Genomic DNA, 13,393 nt, shown 5'->3' on the forward strand with positions numbered 1-13,393 from the left:
CTCTCTCTCTCTCTCTCTCTCTCTCTCGCATGTAAGAATTCACATTTTATACTTTGAATTAGATTTTTAAAATTGTTGATAACGGAGGAAAACAGGCAATTCTCGAGGCTGTAAACTGCCACAGTTTTAGAAATGTATTTGCCAAAGAATAGTACATACAGCCAGGATCTTCTAACATTTATCCAGCAAACAGTTTTATCACGCAGCCCTAGATAGGATAAATGCATCTGAATTAGGTGTATTTTGACATCCTGTAGAGGGACCCTGATTACTGCTGATAGAGTAAGCTGGGATTTAAATGCAATCAACATAAACCCAATAAGCAACTCTGTATGTGCAGTCCCATTCTTTCCAGTGAAAAGTTCATTTCCTGGAAGGGATGCTCCCTGCCACTGCAGAGGGCTTCGGAGAGCTGTTGCCTGGAGCACGCTCCTGTCTGAGTGGCTCTGCTTGTAGGAACACAAAGTGTGTTTTCACTAGGCTTAGAACCAAATAACTTGTGCCACACTTTTAAAAATTAGATGTCACCTTCAGGGTTTTCCTTGAGTTAGTGTAGGTCGAGCCTGTGTGTGCGTGCATGTGTGTGTGTGTGTGTGTTAGAAAGGAAGATTGGTTTAGGTCTCCCTCTAGGTAGAAAAGAGTTAATAAAACCAGATAGAGATAATGATCAATTGATAAATGGCTATTGAACCACGTAGATGGCGTTAGATTGCTTCTTTGGCACCAGCCCATTTCCAAGTAGATTTGAATCTAAGGACACTTTAAGTTGTAGAAAACATTTTAGTTTTAAAAAACTATATAAAGTTATGAATTAGGGAAATAATTTTAAATCATTGATAGAGAAACTTGCACAACTTAAGCTATCATGATGTCTTTAATACAGCTGTTTGAGTATACAGATTTAATTTGTGTGTCTGTGAATATATGTACAATAGCACCAGCGACTATAAGAAAATGAAAATATAGGTGTCATCCTTAATGATACCATATAAAACTATGTAATATTAATTACTTATTAAACAATGCTACAGTAAAGGGGACAGTTACAAATTAAAAAGTATTGTGGATGAACTGCATTTTGAAATTGTTTTATTTTTTGTTTTTGATGTAGTGATTCCTTCTCTCCCCTCTTCTGTGATAGTTACTAAATATTTACTTTCTATGCATTGTGGAAAAGCATGTAACAGAGGTTGTCAATATACATGTGTGTGGCTTGTTTTCTTCCTTCAAGATGATATTTTAGTTTGTATATTGTGTGAACTTTAAATTCAAACTATGTGTAAATCTGTGTTTATGTGTTTAATATGTTTGATGTCCTTCTAGTCAGTAATGCTGATTCAGTGCATGTGTACATTTGCAAGAGAGACTCTTTGTGATATTTCTTGAAGCCAACAGTTTTGAGGAGTATTAGTTTTAATATCCACAGTAAACCAGCTTATTTTAAAGATAAAAATTTGTCTAATTTAATCAAGTATATAGAATTCTATGTATTTCATTTGTAAGGCATGAGAAGGTTTTCTAAGTGATTATTTTAATGTTCAAGTAAAAATTTATTTAGCTCCTAAAGTGAATAAAGCATATTTGGCATATTTTTTATTTTCAAAAGTTTTCTTTAATAGTATAAAACTGTAATGATTTTCCTGATCATTTCTTTTAAAACTAGGAAGATTGACTGACTTGTATGGCTACATAAAGTATTTGAAAGCTAACTCACAGAAAATTTGCACCAGTACTTAACTACACATAAACTTGTGGGAAATGTCTCATGAAAATTAATAATCTATGTTTAGATCTTCTACAGGTTAACTAGAAAGTAGGGATATAAAAATCTGTATCATTTCTATGAGCAATGTTGGATTTCCTTGAATGTAAATCCTTCATTCTGTCCAATAGTAACAAAGAGACATCACAGTCTAAAGCCAACTTAGATTTGGTGGGATTATGTATGTTCCCCTAAAGTTTGAGAGATGACCATTTGACTCAATTTTCCTGCCTGTCTACATTTTTCTCCTACATTACGATTTTCTCAAAAAGAATAATTTCTTTGTGTATAGATGACACTTGAGAACCTTAAAGAACAGAAGTCTTGACTTTTGTAAGGGGAATTCTCAAGGCAGTTAGATCAGTGACAGATCGAGAATGACCAGAAACCTTTCACTCTTTTTTATCCTCCTCATCTCCTGGAACTTTATTTTCCTCAGCATCCCTTAATGATATTGTGAGAAGAAGAAAAAGAAGAAGAAAAAAGCCTGCTTTTGGAAGCTTATTTTTCTAACCAGACTTTTAAGTGATGCTTTTTCTGTTTTTGTACCTATTTTTATATAGCTGAGAGGATAGCAAATAAAATTCTTGTAGCTATCTCAAAAGATTGGGATAGTCTAATCTATTTTAAAAATCTACATAAATGAAACCATACAAGTAAATGGCCACTGTCCATGTATCACACATTACTAGAGACATTTACCTTTTATTAATGATGAAGTATATTTAACCTGTTTCAAATAAAATGTAGATTTTTTAATAAGGTCTCTTCATACTTGAATGAAATAATAAGAGAATTATAAATGACTCTGAGCATCATTATGTAGTAATTTAGGATTCACCCAATGATGTAACAAAATTAACAACATAATTTCATTGTGAAACTGTGTCTTATTAAATAACAACCGTCTGACATTCTCTTACAGTTGCTTTATTTAACTTCATGCAAATATTATTAGTAGTGACATTTTTCTATTGTGCATTAGGTTCTCTCATTAGCATGATGTGTTAGTTATCACCAGAGAAATCATGGCTTAGGTAGGTGAGGGGCAAACCAAGAAAGCTAAAAATTAAATCACCATTTTACATTAATACGGAGTGTCTGCTCACCAGAGATATGACAGAGCAAAGCAAACTTTCTTACTAGTATAAAATCTAGCACTTTGCAGGAAAATTATAAATAGAATACAAGAGACGTATAACGTTGCTTGGATTCTGGATTCTGGCATCTATTTAAGAATGTGCTCCATGTGAATTTTTCTTCCAGCAGTCCTTTGGTTCTTTCCGTTACAAAGACAAATACACTGGTTTTGTGGGATCTGTATTTTAAAATGAAAATGATGGTTTTGTTTGACTTCATATCCCTCCAAAAATGATGTGAATATTTATTCATTAACAATTTGAAAGGTACACACACAGTATTTCTTGTAAGTCATATGCATGATTGTATATGGTGGTTTGATTCTTCTTTATAGTTCATACATTTTTATTCTAAACCCTATCCCAGTCAAATAGACATCCCTTTTTAACACAGGATGAATATTCTTATTTAATCACAGCCCTGAGTAAAGCAGTTGATAGTTAATGGTCTTTGAAAATGACTTTCCTTGCCAGCATTGTCCATTGCTAGGTTTCTTTCTGCACTTTTTCTTTTTTCTTTGCTTCCCTCCCTGCAATTGATGTATTTTGGTAAACACATCTTACTAGAAATGGATTAAATTGACTGAACTATGATCCTGATGCTAACAGGAAATTATATTAGGAGGGGTTTGGTTTTTGCCTGTTGATTACTAGGCTCCTACCTCAGATTTCATTGTCTCTAATTTTAGGTGGTACCATGTTCTATTTTGGAGTTTTAGCAGTACACGTATATTCAGATGTTCTTAATATTCATTCTGGTAACGTCTGTTAATGTTTGGGTAATTGTTAAAATATGAATTGTAGTGTAGAGGCAGACAGGTGTTTGTGTTTTGGCCTGTACTTGGTGACATGCAGACATCACTTAGCAGGCCAAGTTGTAATGACTGTAGTGAGATAGGTCATGTACATGTGGTATGACTTTGTGTGTGTGTGTGTGTGTGTGTGTGTGTGTGTGTGTGTGTGCAAGTTAATGCCAACAAAACATGTAAAGATGTGTTCTCAGTTGGGTATGCAGTATATATTAAAAACCTCTGTACAAACTTCAGGTTAATTTTTAACATACATTTAAATGAATTTGAACATAGTTATCATTTTTAAATTACTTACTTTTCTCACCTTTCTGTCATCAGCAGTCAGGTCTATTGTGTTTGTATAATTTATAAAGCCTTTTTGTAAAGGTGAGTCAAGCAACTGCAGTTGGAAACTAAATCCCTAAAGGTACAGATACCTGTAGTTGTAGATATTTTTGATAATCACATTTACGAATGTGTCTTCACATTCACTGATCCATCCAGTCATTCCTGCACAGCTTTGTGGACATGGATCGGTGCAGCACTGGGGCAGATTTGGGCTTCCACCGCAGCACAGCCTCCCACTCTTGCACCTGGTTGGGAGCCTCCACCATCCTGCCTGACCGATGAGGTGCTGAGCAAGGCCTCTCTGAGAACTTGGGGCAGAAGTCAGTGGTTCACAGCCCGGGCAGGATTGCAAGGACTCTGGTGATAGTGAAAGCATTCAAGTTTGCCAGGTCGTTGTGACACAGGGAGCTGATTCCAAAGGAACAGTCCGTTACAGATAGTGAGCTGGCGTCATGCACTCCAATGAAAAACAGAAACCCTGGTGCTTCCTCCTCTCTACCTTATATGCATTATACACACTCAGTTACAGTGTGGTCCAGTGCTACCCATCTGCAGAGCCTTTGAGAGGGTATGCCTTACGAGCATAAGCCAGTAATGATTGTGCACAGCCAAAGAGGTATTTTCTGATCTGGCCCTCTAGATTAGAAAGTATATTAAAGTAAACGAAGAGAAGAAACTGGAATTTTTTATCTTCTGTCAATAATGTGAACCCTACTGTGAAACTGTTTTAGGCATTAGCTCCTTTTCTCCCCCTATAGAATATTGTCAGCACTTTGTGAGAGAAGGCGAAGTACAGTGAATGGTGGGGTAACTTTTATAGTCAGAGAAATTTTTCTGTGTGACTCTTTGTTAATGTTGAAAGAACATGGTCTACAGTGGTTTCAGGGTCTCCTTTCATGTGAGGGATGCAAGCCTGGGCTGGTTATGTGTGTGAGAGTGAATTCTTCACAACATGCAAACCCTCTTGCACCTTTCCTGGTAGCCGTTAACTGCTCAGTCACTGCCCTTCTGTAGGCCTTGGTCAGAGGGTTGGTAGAAATGATAGATATCACTCCTTTCTGCCAAAGCTGATGCCATTTTTATTTCCGGAAAATCATAGGCTCCCACAGTTGGCCTGGTTATCCTTACCTACTGAGGGACCTGGGAGACGGGAGAGGAGGGAGTCAGGATCCTTTGGAGAAACCGATGGCATTGTAAGCTTAAGAGGGAAAAAAGAAGGGGCGTAATTCAGAACTAACAGCCTTTACATTCTGACAAATAAGCAAGACAGTAAGTAACAGGGAAATGATTTTTCCTGTAAGATACACTGGTAAACACACAGGAAAAATAAGATGAAAAATTTATTCTGAGCAGCTCAGGGGGAAGAAGTGGTCTGGTCTGACGACATGCCCCAAGTGATGCCCAGGGCTGTGACCTCAGACTTCCCACATTTCCTCCCTGAGCACGACCTGTACTGCTGCTCTCTTCCTTCCCAGGTTTAGAAGAAAGTTTAGAGAATAGGAAAAACAAAGTATTGATTCTTTTTTAATTTGTACATTCCCTGTAGGAAGCCTCACAAATTTCATTGTGTACGTCCAAACCCTCAGGTGAAAAATTTATGACTGGAGTTCACTTGGGTGAGGACAGCGAGCAGTGTCGTTCTGTTCAAACTCTGCGTGTAGCATTGTGTGCCACAGAGTGCAGGGATCAGAAGAGCGAAGCACTGAATCTTTTCTTCATTCACAGAGCTTTCCTTAATGGAAATGCTTCTGGAAAAACATTGCATTAAACTAGTGAGTTTAGAAATCAAATTCTCAGCTTATTAATCATCATTCCAATTAAAAAAAGAATCGATCCTTTAAAAACAAAATAATATCCTTTTGTTTTTCTTTAATTAAGCCCATCAGTTTTTCATTTCTGTCTGTAAAGATAAATAAAATAATCTTGAACTGTATCAAGTTAGTCATGGAAGCAGTGTATTCCCTTGAGTGTATCTGACATCTTATTTATTCAGTACTTTGGACTGTAATGTTATTTTGCTACTGTGTTTGGTGTTTATGTGTCATGGGGGGGTGTTGATTTATAAATCTTGTCCCTGTTTGGTTGATAGAAATTTACTTAATGACCTAAACACAAGATTAGTTTGTTCTTAGTTTCTGTTTCCTTTCTCATAGACCTGATTTCTTTCTCACTTAATTCTCTTTTCCCTCATTTCTCTTATTCCAATTCCTTCTTATTTTCCCTGGCATCTGTAACAGGATTGAAATGTACCTGAAACCAACCATAAGTGAACAAAGCCCAGTTTTGCCAGTTCATGGTTTTGGCACAGACATGGGAAAGAGCAGCCGCCCACACGTGTGTGCCACCGGTGACAGGGGACCCTACAGCTTTGCCGTAGAAGTGCTCGTTAAGGGTGGACACATGGTAGGAAACGTGTGACCAGGCGCCTGGACGTAGCATTTACAGGCTTCGAGAGGCGATTCAGCTTGGCCTTAGCCTGTGTAAGAAAGTACTTAACTGAAGAGAGATTTTGCTTTCTTCTTTTTTTAAGTAATTCTTGGATTTATCATTTCATACATTTAGACTTGTATCTGCATTTCTTAGAAGGAGGAAAAGAAAAAGATTCACACAATGGTTAGCAGTAGGATTCTGGACATACTATCTAGTAGGAATTAATGGAAACATTTAAAAAAGGAATTGATACAGTAGGAGTGCCATCAGGGATGGGTGGCGTTGTGAAATGGAAATTTAAACGTGGCATGCATAACAGTGGAGGAGAGGGCGCTACTGCTTTGTATTTAGTAAGTTTTAACTCATTGTCTCACAAGGTATATTGTTAAAATTTGACACAGTTAAAAATCACTCTGCATGGGAAAATCATAGCTTCCAGTGTGTACCTGCTGTGCTCTTGAGTGACTGTCAGGAATTTTTCAGCTTTATTAAGGTGGCTTTTAGTGGTTATTGGTTCTCTAGACCCTTTTTTATATTTGAGTGTATCTCAAATTTATATTTGGTTATAAGTGTGTGAACTGGGTGTCTAGAAGAAAAATTTCAGGATAATGAATATTTTACATGACAAAAAAGAATTACTTTCAGCTGGTTTAACATAACTAATATTAAAATGAAAACTTCCATTAACAGGGTTTTCATAATTTTTTTCTCTTTCCATTAAAATTAAAGCAAGAAATGTTTCACTGACCCACATCATTAGGATGACTGTTTGGGGCTTCTGATCAGGCACGGGTAAAGAAAACTGCCCCCCGAGGTACCCTTCACCAGTGCCAGAGGGCGGTGGGCACAATTGGGGCACACTGGAGGGTACGGGGATAATTACACAATGGAGCACAGGCGTGAGAGAGTCTGTTCAGTGAGAATGCCTGCAAGCATTGTGTTTGCTAACCTCCTGTCAGAATCTAACTCGAGTCACCAGTTTGTCTAGTATGCTATTGCATTCTGCTTTTGTTGATTCTGTATTTTTAGGTATACACATTAGAATGCCAGAAAGATCCAAAACTCAAGCCCTACTCTAGACTCAGGAGGACTACTGTTTTGCCGTGGACATGCAGAAATCCCCTGTTGCCATGGTTAATGCATTTGCATGTGGTGCACAGTCATACAGAAAGTGTGCAACTCCAGGGTTGGCTGGTTGGTAACTGTCCGGTGATTTGTTTGTAGGTATGTTGAGGTTTTATTAATAGTTGCCTCACATACAGTGAGGATTGGCCGCAGAGGTGTCCCCACGCTAGGAGTCTCCTGGTGATGACGCCTTAGACTGCACAGACCCCCACACCTCGGGTAGAGCTTTTTTGATGAATCTCAGTGTCTTTCTTTGGGAAATAGCATTATTGTGCCTTGTTTTGTGAATTTCCATTTCCAGCAAGAGGGAAATAAGAGTTTTCTTCAGATACGTTTCAGGTTTTTAAATTTGAGGTTAAACATTTTGAGTAACGACTAATCTGGAAAGGAGACGTGAAGAGAAGACGCGGACTCAGCTCTACCACCTCGCCATTCGCCTTCCAAGCTGCTTCGCCTTGTTCTTGGAGGGGATCATGGGCCTGAATGAATCTTAAACCATGCTCATAGCCATGTTTTCTACAGCATTGCAGAGAGGGAGTTTTTCATTTTTACCTTATTTTTGACATTTATTGTGAAATAGGAATGTGGGTAGAAAGGCTCGATGTCCAGCATCCCGGAGAGCTGGTTTCAGTAGCCAACCTGGAGGCCAGAACTCTGACTTAATACAGGTGAGATGTGTAGCAGGAGTAAAGGCTTTGTGTGTATAACAAGCCCCTCCTGCCTGTCAACTTTGTGGTTCGCGTAAGAAAAAGAGAGTGTGCACAGCCTGCGGTCAGATGAGAGTAATGAAAATGAAGTGTTCATTGTTGGTAGGAAGCACATCCCAGGTCCTGCATCTTGGCTACATTCACGCATGTATATGCTCCAGGTTTTCTCACGACTGGAGAGGCCTGGGTGTTCCGAGTATTAGAAACACCCTTTTGTTAAAAGTGAAAAGTTGGCTGTGTGACTTGTGTAAATATTTATTTTAAATAATTTTTAATCCACTGCTGCCTGTTTTCTGAGGATTCTGATGACCCACTGCTCTTGTATGTACCACTGTTCTTGCACTTTTGATTTTATTTCTTTATAAATTCAGAATTCAAAGATGATGCTCAAAATAAGCCTATGTGAAGATATCCTTTTGTAGAAACCAGTGCTTTTTAGAAAGGAGTTAAATGAGAGCAATACCTTTCTCCTCATATAATACAGACTAAATAAAATTAAACATTTATTATCTTTCATCTTAAAACAGTACAGTGAAAACAAAGGCAATATCAGGAGTCTTCCAGACTGCTTTGCATATTTGCAGTCACCTGCTGTATATGAACCTGGAGAGATTAACCGGAAGCGTTGGTCATCATGAGAGGACCAGTATTCTTTCACAAAGCTGACTGTGTAGAAAGATGTAGAAGGCAAATCGTCATGAACATACTGAGGCATACTTTTCCTAGAATCTTTTGGGAGAGCTGGCGATTGAACCCAGGTCCTCATGCATGCTAGGCATGCATTCTACCACTAAGCTACCTCCTTAGCCCCCTTTTTCTAAACTTCTTAAATTTATTAACCATTTTAGTAATTATTTAAGAAGTTTTAAGAAAATAACCCCGTATAGTTTAAAAAGAAATTAAGTGCCTGGGGTTTAGCTCAGTGGTACTGCACCTGCCTGGCCAGCACAAGGTCCTGAGTTCAATCTCTGGTACCCCTACCCCCAGAGAGAAATTAAATACATTTTATCTTTGATGATGGCACAATGTTTTAAATAATCATGTGAACATTGATTCTGGGCCCTTTATCTGCATGCTATCCTACACATTTATCAATTTAAGAAACACGTTATGAAATGGTTTGAAAAAGTACAAAAGCGGAAGGGAGAGATAAATTAATAACTGAATTCCAGGTGTCTTGTTTCTAATTGTTCAAATTTCAGATATAATTGAAATTCAGGAAAAATATTTCCCATAAGGAATACATCATCCTGTCACTCATGCATCATGCCTAAAAGTGCATTCATGGAGTTCATATTCAGTGAATCTTCTCCTTTCCTGTCGAGTAGGAGTGAAGGAATACAGTATAATCATGACTTTGTGAACTGTTTACTTAAAGTTGTTGAAGTTGTCAAGAATCAAGAGAATTTTGGCATTAAAATCTGATTGTGAAGTACATTTGTCATATGTCCAAAGGATTACTTTCTTTAGTTAAAAACGACAGAACAATATTTCTTTGAGGAAGGATATATTAATTAAAAATCTTTGAAGCATATGGTCCAGTGATGAAACATAATTTAAGAAATGCTGGGCTGGGGATTTAGCTCAGTGGTTCTGGCACCTGCCTGCCTCGCAAGCACAAGGACCTAAGTTCGATCCCCGGTACCAAAAAAAAAAAAAAGAAAAGAAAAAGAAATGCTGTGCAATAGTTTATATCTTACTCTAATGAGTTCATATATGACTGGGCATAGCCTATTTGGTTCAATTTGCATGAATATTTAAACTTTTTTTGACTGGTAATAGAGATAACCCATTTTAAAAATAGTTGAAGAAGTACTTTCTGCCCTCTGCAAAATTGGATATTTTGATTTGATATAAAATCTACTGATAGGTAAAAATGATGTTATGTTGTGCTTGATTAGAAATAATGAAACATTAAATATTTTCTCTGCCCAGTTGCTTTCAGATAGGGCAAAAACAAATAGAAATGGGTGTGATGAAAGTTTCTGCAGACATCTGATTTTAAGTAATAGTCATTTTTAAAGAAATATGCTATGACTTGTTGCATCATCTGAACCTACGGTAATAGCTACTTGATAAAAGTATAAATGTCAGATGGTGGCATACATATGGAGCCAGTAAAGAGGAGTATTTGCTTTGATAATATTCGTGCATATTAAATGTTGACTTTTGGAATTTACCTCGAAGACATACCCGATTTTCACTCTAGGATCCGCTTTCACTGACGCACAGCATAGCTCTAGCAAGGACCTGCAGAAGTGTTAACACAGAGAGGGACACATGGATGTGGATCTGAGTAAGAGCTTGACGGGAGCATCTTTTCTGGGCTGCAGAGAAGAATGTAGTTGGTTAGAAACCAGAATGTAAGGCTAGGCGTCAGTTCTGGATTTGCTGTTTAAGACTTTTTAAAATGATGATAATGAGCCCTCCTGGCTTCACACTGTCATCTTAGGGAGAAATTGTATCTTGAAGTGAAGTCTGCTACCCATCGAATTACACAGTGTAAAGTCATGGAATATGTATTTGAAAATCTCTTTGTAGAACACCCTTGTATTACTCTCCCACAAACTGTGCCAACTCCTTGGATTAATATGAAAGTGTAAAGATCAGGAGTGGCCCGCAACGCCCCGTGGAGGTAATGAGAATGGAAGCCCATGGAGGGGCTGCTGACAGTGCTGTGTGCCCGAGAACAGGTGTCTCGACCCCCGTGAGAGGCTGCCCCCCTGGTCGCGCCAGTCAGTGCCAGGTGAGGACACGGGCCCCGTTGCCAGATCCTCATCTCCTTTTAATATAAATCCAGGAATCCAGTTTTTATGTGAAATCTCTTGATTTTGAAATCTTGGCAACCTATTCAAATATTTTAAAAAGTGTGTGGTCCAAACAAAACTCATCTGCAGGCTCTGTTCATCCCACTGGCTGCCAGATAGAAACCTCTGTTTTACATAATATTTTAATGGATGAAGATAATGGTTTCGTTGCATGTGATCATTCATCTTGGGAATTCCCCCCTGGGATGTAGTGACCCCTTGTGAAACAGTTTAGTGAATGTATTTCTTGTGTTTTTAGTTTTGATGTTCATGTAGGTTTTTTTTTCCTCATGATGCATATCCAGAGTGAGATGTATTGGCAAAATAGTCAAGTGATTTGAATAAAGATAGAAATGTGAGAATTTTAGAATTATAGGAAACAAAAATTTTGTAAATTCTGAAAAGAATCTCATGATTTGTGTAATTGAGGTAGATGAAAGCTGAATCCAGCTATTGAAAGCTTTTCATCTCACCTGTAAGAGTAGATTCTTGGCCCTGAATCTTTGTGAGATTGTTATAACTTACCAGGCATTTGATTATGACGTCACGAGGAGGAGAAGGGCCATGAGGGGAGGAACTTGCCCATACTAATTCCTGCAAGGCCAGTATTTTCTCTCTGCTGCAGGAAATCATCATTTATATTATATAAGATGAGGTTTTCAATGTCTGTCTATACTTTTTGAAGGAGTTCTTTAAAAGAAATAATCTGTTCATAATTGAAATTCTCCAGGCAAATCAGATATCAACATTTTCAACAGAACAGGTAATTAATTGGTTTGAATTTCAAATTGAAGGTCATCCTGTTATTGATTTTTGTGGGAACGGGAAACAAGAACATGTTGTTAAAGCGATCTGTGCACCGGCCTTAGTGTGCTTAGCTTCCGTCTGGGGTCTTCTTGATTGGTGTCACCGGACAGTGTCAAAAACCAGTCAGATGGGAACCGTCTCTGTTACAGAAATAACAAGCTGTTGGTCTGCTTCCAAAACTGTGGAGTATAGCTGAACTGGAGAAAAGACCAGAGACTTAACACGAAGAGTATTCTAATTAATAAGTTAGATATTTCAAATCAAGAGCTGGTGCAGCTGGAGAGAAGCATCTGTCAGTGTCAGAGGACACTGGTTCGATCCCTTCAAGAAGTTCACCATCAACACAGCTGTGACTTAACCCTCGCCGAAGCCTTTCAACTGGGAATTAGATAAACTATCTTTAATACAAGGGGAGGAAAGCTCTGAAGTAAAGGGGTGATGACAAGTGGGGGATAAAGTGATGCACTCTTTTAGATGCTGTTAATTTTCATAAAGCAACATGTAGGCCCTGTGTTTGATAGGTAATTTTATTGTTCCATGTGCCAGGGTATTTGAAAACAGTCATTTCGTGCCCTGCTGTGTTTATACTTTTTGAGAACAGTGTAATGTGAAGGCAACACAGACAAAGTGGGTGGTGAACATTTTCCCTTTTTAAACCACAGTATTTTCATTTTAGCTGTGCTAACCGAATTGGAACTGTAATGCAGCTCACGGTTCAGAGTGAAGTTCTATGTTTAAAAATAGAAAATGGAAGGGCAAACTTTCTGAACGCCTTGGAGCTATTGATGGAGTCATTTGCAAGTCGACACACTTTATTTGGTAGAGGCATTACAGTGGCGACAAGCATCTCCGGTGGGCCCTGACACTCCATGGGGCCAGTTAGCATGAGCTTCAAAGCCTGCTCACTCTAAGACCATACCAAGTTTAAGCATGTCATCTTGCCAACAGTCATACTAACTTTCTTGAATCTGAAAGTACCTTCTCATAGTCTCTGTTTAGTATGGAGCTCTTCTTCTGACCCATTGTTGCTGCCTTCTGGAACTCTATAAATTCATTCTTTTGGCTGTGGTTGGAAATTATCCCCAGGTGAAAAGAGCCCTGGTCTTGATTTGTTTAGAAGTCTGTCACAAGCCTGCTGTGGTGGTGCATGCCTGTAATCCCAGCACTCAGGAGGCTGAGGCAGGAGGATCGCCATGAGTTTGAAGCTAGCCTGGGGTACATAGTGAGTTCAAGGAAGGCCAGCATGCACTACAAAGCGAGAGAGAGGTTATCGAAAAGGAAAGAAAGAAAGGCAAAGAAGTCTAAGACAATGTCAGCAACCTTTTCCAGCTTTATTCCTAGAGTTCTAGTCATTGATCCCATTTAGCCCATTCCCCACTGAGTTCTTTACAATTATTAAAAATGCAGTTGAGGGCCAGAGATTTAGCTCAGTGGTGCTGGCGATCCCAAGTACAAAAAAAAAAAAAAAAAAAAAAAA

At 38.3% G+C, this 13,393-nt stretch overlaps 1 protein-coding gene across 9 annotated transcripts in view; it reads left to right on the forward strand.

Moving 5' to 3' along the window:
* The window catches only part of Bnc2 (basonuclin 2), a 340,522-nt gene that overhangs the window by 61,538 nt on the left and 265,591 nt on the right, over positions 1 to 13,393 (forward strand). The gene's annotated exons all lie outside the window — the stretch shown is intronic.

The sequence above is a fragment of the Fukomys damarensis genome, unplaced genomic scaffold (assembly GCF_012274545.1).
Source record: "Fukomys damarensis isolate Sample0158 unplaced genomic scaffold, DMR_v1.0_HiC HiC_scaffold_31, whole genome shotgun sequence".
Taxonomy (NCBI): Eukaryota; Metazoa; Chordata; class Mammalia; order Rodentia; family Bathyergidae; genus Fukomys; species Fukomys damarensis.